The sequence below is a fragment of the Dermacentor andersoni genome, chromosome 9 (assembly GCF_023375885.2).
Source record: "Dermacentor andersoni chromosome 9, qqDerAnde1_hic_scaffold, whole genome shotgun sequence".
Taxonomy (NCBI): domain Eukaryota; kingdom Metazoa; phylum Arthropoda; class Arachnida; order Ixodida; family Ixodidae; genus Dermacentor; species Dermacentor andersoni.
The window spans coordinates 78,694,355-78,700,354 of record NC_092822.1 but is presented as its reverse complement, the minus strand read 5'-3'; positions in this window follow the sequence as shown (position 1 = coordinate 78,700,354).

Below are 6,000 nucleotides of genomic sequence, written 5' to 3'. Positions count from 1 at the left end.
GGAGTAAACCAACATGGCGCTCTGCCCGGTCGCCGCCGTTCATGCGTGCACTCTATATTCTTGAACACTTGACTATAACCCGTGCTATAGCAACGGCAACAAATTATGAACCTAGCTCGTGTATTAATGCTACGTTCTAACAATTACTTCTGTTTTGCTTCATATTCATTTGTCCCGCGTTTTTTTTTTCTATTATTGCATAACTTACGTATACCATGCTAAACCTTAGGCTTCGCCCCACATGCTGTGCATTAGATTTTAGTGCCATATTCACTAAGCGAGAAAGTCCACCCGATAGTTTCTGAAATCTGTCACTTGTATGTTGAAATTTCTGACCTGTGTACCGTATTCTCTCTCTGGTTTGCAGTCTGTAAGGTATGGTAATGTTCAAACTTTTACTGCACCGAAAGCGCCATCTTCTTCCCGCATCGAAGTGTTCGCTCTAATTACCCGTGATAAAACTCAACGAATTCCACTTAACCTCCCTGCTTATCCCAGCTTCTCTGTCTGTTGCAAGCAAACTTGTGCAGAAAGCTCCGCGAAATCTCACTGTTGCTACGGCCGCTTAAGACCACCTCTCCGACGCCCTTGAGTTAAACGTGGTGATATTACAGCAGTTCAAGAGGCTAGACCTATTCAAAGAGCACTCAGAACACGGGCGACAACGCCCTAGAAGCGCTGTCGATCGGCAGGCCTCACAGGCTTAATGCCCTCCATAAAATCTTTCGCACGGGCAGATCCCTCCGCAAAGTTATTCGGCACGCTTGTTTGAGTTTCTAAATCTCGCACAGATGCTGAAGTGTTCCATCTAACTGGTTCAAGTTTGTGAGTAGGCGCTTCAAACGCTTTTAAAGGATCAAACGATCAACAACACGCGAGTGCTTTTCTATCTTAATGCATTCGCTTCTTCCCTGTTAACAAAGCCGTGCGATGAAGCGCTCTTCGCTCATCATTCTGAAGGAGTCGAAGAAGCAACAAGAAAAAGGAGGGGGGCGAATACGTGTATTTGCTTTGTAGATCAAAAGTTCTGCAATTAAGCTGATCCCACAGCTAAAAAACTTTTCGAGGCCTGAATTTCAATGTACCTTGAAGTATAAGACGTGTACGATTTCTGAAGCGTCTCTTGCTGGGGCGTAAATATTACTACAAATTTTGTTCCGAGACTGATTCGGAGTTCCTACGCAACAATCCATTTTTCTGGATTACCGTAGTAGAAACAAAAACCTTAATGAGAACTTTCTGGTACGCACAGTGAGCCACAAGGTGCGTTCGTTCGCATTCTTCTATTGAATTTAACCAAACGCGTGTGACATTGCACCATTGCTTGGCGCTCAATTTTATCGCACAGGATCTTTTGTAATGTCACCCTTATGTTTGCGGTACTTAACACGTCGTGTTGCAAGAAAGCCACGAGAAACTTGCGCAATTGCTGTGTATACTAAATCCCATGTAAATACGCTCTGCAGAGCTTTTCACTTAATAATTACTCAGAGGAGACTGTGGAACACCACAAGTTTTGTATTCATCGCAGACCAGCATCGTCTTATTATAGGGCAGAGTACATATACTGACAAGCACTCTGATTAACGTGCGGTGCTTGTTGAGTACTATGCTGCAGTGCTGTTGTGACTTAATGTTACTATGTGTAAACACTATATTTCTCACCACCATTACTGCGTTGTTAACACTCTTGTGAACACCGAGAAGTAGGTGTCGTGAGAGGGAGAAATAACCTGCACTTTTTTAACTAGCCGCGAGCTCAAAACAGCATCCGAAAAAATATTCTGGTCACGTTGTAATACTCTGCGACATAAATTATTTATTTCTTGGAAATATGGGGCTTTATTACATGTGACAGTATTTTGTGAGCACCACGTGTCAGCAGTGATTGTTTTGGTGCCTGCATGGTCCATATTTACTGTTACAGGCAGTTCAGGGTAGCCAATCGGAGGCTTTAACTTTGGTTAACCTCCCTGCCTTTCTCTCGTTTGCATCCCTCTCTACACCGGCCAACCAAAATGTGCCGATGAATCCGTCAAAAAGACGGAAAAGCCAACTAAAGGATCGAAACCCGCCTCTATGCATACAAAGCTTCGGCGAGAAAATAAGGCGTCGCAATTTTTTGCACGACGAATTCTAGGACATCCGCCGTATCATGTGCTCACCGCTGATGTGACGTTGATCCCCATTTTCATCTCCCGGTATGCGCTCTTTAGACCTTCTTATGTTTTCATCTGCCTCAATTGGTGCAATCAGCGTAAGACGATGACAGAAGGCTGTTCCCTTTTAACTAACCTCTAATACAATAATATCATCAAATAAGAAGCTACGAGAAGGATACTGAAAATCTAGAGATACGTGAGCTAAATATCGTAAACAAGGTGCTCGTATATTCTTAGACCAAAGGCGAAGACAGACACAGAGAGAGAGAGAGAGAGAGAGAGAAATAGGAGAGAGGAAAAGCAAAGAGGGTAACCAGACGCACGTCCAGTTTGCTAGCCTGCACTGCGGGATGACGTGAAGACAGGTTGCCTAGTAATGTGCAGGCACGCTCCGAGGTGAACAGGTCCACAAACGAGGTAAATGCACAAATGGCGTAATACGCCCACAGAATTACTACACCCAAAAGCCGCCTGCCTGACACAAGATGCCCTCAGTTAGATACCCTTTACCAAGTCGCTTCCATGTCTGACATACCACCTTTTCACAAAGCGCGGAGAAAATAAGTCACCCATGGCTCCTTGGTACACCAGTGAAGCTTCCCAAGTTGGTCCCGGTTTACAGGCAATAATCCTACCTGGTTGGAGCCGAACATGCTGCACCCAGCACAAAGCATTTGATAATGCTGGAGACGGGGGCGAGTCTACGAATTAATTTTGTTTACAGACAAACATGAAATTTCGGTGAACGGCCTTCATGAAAGTGAACGTATTCACGGTGACATACGACGGCAAAAAAAATTGAACGCTTTCACCAGCTTCCATACATAATGAAATCGCACCGGGAGAGTCATTTAAGACAACCGATTATTCTTCAAAATGTGACGGTACCGCCATGCTGACGCACTTTTCACCGTTTTGTCGGAGACAAATGGGGCAGTCTGATATGATATGCGTTTCGATATAAAGCTAGAGAAGTAAGCTTTGGGTAATCAAAACTGGAGATGTTTGCCTGACTGATGGTCTGGCATGCCATACTCCTGGTGTTGCGAGAAATATATGATGTGCACAATGATTAAGACAAAAGCACGAAGGGCGCACACAACTAAAGACGAGAACTCGTTCATAGTGTGCATAAAGTACGATAAAGGCCGACTAGTTCAATTCAAGGTAGCAGCCAGTGGCGTGCGGCGCCGACATATTGGCGGCTACCTGGAAACCCACTCGCCGGCGCCGGGAAGCGCAAACAGGGGATGCGGCGAGAAGGAGACGGGTAGAAGCGGAACGGAGGATGGGGTGGGGAGGGAAGAAAGGCACTGCGACGCGGCGCGGGTACATGGAAGCAGGGAGTCCCTCCCTAATATCGATCGCCATTCCCTCCCTGGCAGGCCCTTGTATCCTCCGCGATGGCCGCACGCCGAGCACCGGAACGTGACTCCTGGCAGGTTGCAGCGTCGCCGTATCGACTCTGGGGAGGACCTTGTGTATACTGCCTCCGCGGAGGGAGTCCCAGACATGCTGGAGTGTTTTTATGCGCGTTCGATCGATAACGTTGCGGAAGAAGTCTCTCTTACGTCTGGAAACAGCGGACTGCTTGTTTCAGGTCGCAAGCCGGCAGTTTCGTTTCCTTCCTAATACAGACGGAGTGACGTAAAGTCTGTAGATGAAACGTTGGTGAAAGTTGAAATTGAAGATTTCATATTTCGTTGACGGGATGTTAGCGACGACAATAATAAAATGCAAACTCTTGCTTGTCTTTAGGAGATAGATAATAAAAACAAACGCGCATAATTGATATTTCTGTCAAGATTGTGAAAATGTAAACCTTTGTAGGCCATGCAATGTGCAGCCGTCATAACCGATGCGGCGTTAGGTTAACAAATTATATGCAACAAAAAGAAAACAAAGCCAGGCCTGGCAGATGAATAGATGAAGCAATGAAGTAAGAACATATTCAACAATACGACGGAAACAGCGGACGCTGACCAGCGGTAGATTTGTTATTTGGGAGTCTCATATTTTTCACCCCAATATTTGTGAATGCGAACCGCCGGGTTTAGAAAGGAAAGCAAAATGGACACAAAAGAATGCAAGCAGGGTGTGTGGCTTCCGGTATGCTAAATCTAAAGCTTCCTATTGTCGAAGGCCCGCGGCCTATGCTTGTCTTCCTACAGACATCATGACGACGATGACGCATACATTTCTGCAATTACGGTGTATTCATGAGAAATGATGACGCATGCAATAGATGGGAAGTCCTCGAAACTTCAAAGCCTTGCTCATTTTTTCCCCTTAGGCTGCACAGCTATGGGCAAGAATGCCGTATCAAAGTGGTGATTAGGGGTGTTGGTTATGCACTGCGAAAATGCTTTCTTCTGCTAAAGCGCTCCGTGAGTCCTGTATCGCATTTCTTTGTCAGCGTCTTCCAGCGAAAAACCGTTTTCGTCGTCCCCCATTTGATGCATTCGATAGCCTCGCAGGAAATTTATCATAACATGGTGGCGTAGATAGCGATATATATACTTCCTTAGAGCTACTTTCCGAAACTTGCAAAAAAGTTACCGTAGAAATTCTCCCACTGCATAGTAACTGAAAACAAACATTATCAATAGCGTTCAAAGCACACCTTGCTGATTCGTAATAGAACATTTTATTCCCCCACTTCCGCCGAAGCGAGCACGCCAGCGACAACACGAAGTTGTATTGGAGACACGAAATCGGCTCACGCTAAAAACTTTCTCACTTACCAAACAGATCTGTGCATATGCTTTTCATATTTGCGGCAGTTATATTATGATGCTTTATAAAACATATTTTTGGTTATTTATCATTTCAACACGAAGGATTTAAAAATGAGTAAGGCACGACTGAACGAGTGGAACCAGTACTCTTGAGATTGGCGACTGTACTTGCGAAAGCACTGAAACAACGGTCCCCGCTAGCGGTCTTCGTTTGAAGTAATTCTATACGGTTATTTGGCATATTTGATGAGGGAATCGCGGCCAACATAATCCTAAGGATTTCGGAACAGAGATGTAAGTTCTAATTCTTTGAAACCTGCAGTGATGTCTCTTTGCGGAACACGCCCCACGGAGTAGGGCAGACGTAACTTCCCTTATTTGAATGCTAATCACTGGGCGGGCATTCATTAGTACAGATACACAACACTAGCAGAAAGCACTCAAAAAGACTGCTTATATAGGCTCAGTTATGGCGCACCTCGGGCATCTACTAATCTCGCATAATATTGCGCTCGCTCGCCGTTCTCAAAGCGCGCGCGGCCCCCGACCCTTCTGTGAGGGAGGATTAGGTAAAATTGAGTTGGCACGTTGGATTAGTTGGCGCGTTATTATGGGCAGCAAGGAAAATCATTATGGAGAAAGACAAACGGATAGCATACACCACATCCAATTCGATGCAGCGCTGACAAAAGTTACGGCGTTACCCGGCTTGTCTGCTTTATACGCATAAAACGAGCATCGGCGCAGTTGTAGAGGTGGTCTTCCTACCTCTGTAACTTCAATTTGTCAGATGCAAGACAAACGACAGAGCGCATGTTTCTTATGTTTAACACCTTACTAATTGCACGTCCTACCGGACTCGAACAAAATTCGTGCAACGTCGTAGTGTAGGAAAAGTATTCAAGATATGATGTGCTCTTCCAATTCCGTGTGGTTCAGTAACCCCTCGCTGCAAAGTGGATGACTGCTCGTAATTATGACGGGAATATGCACATCCCTTTCAACGAACTAAATGAGTTGCATAGAACTTGCAAGAAAGAACTCAAAAGCAAAATATAATATGAAGCTATATAAACATTTCTCGTTTGGCAAGCTTTCTT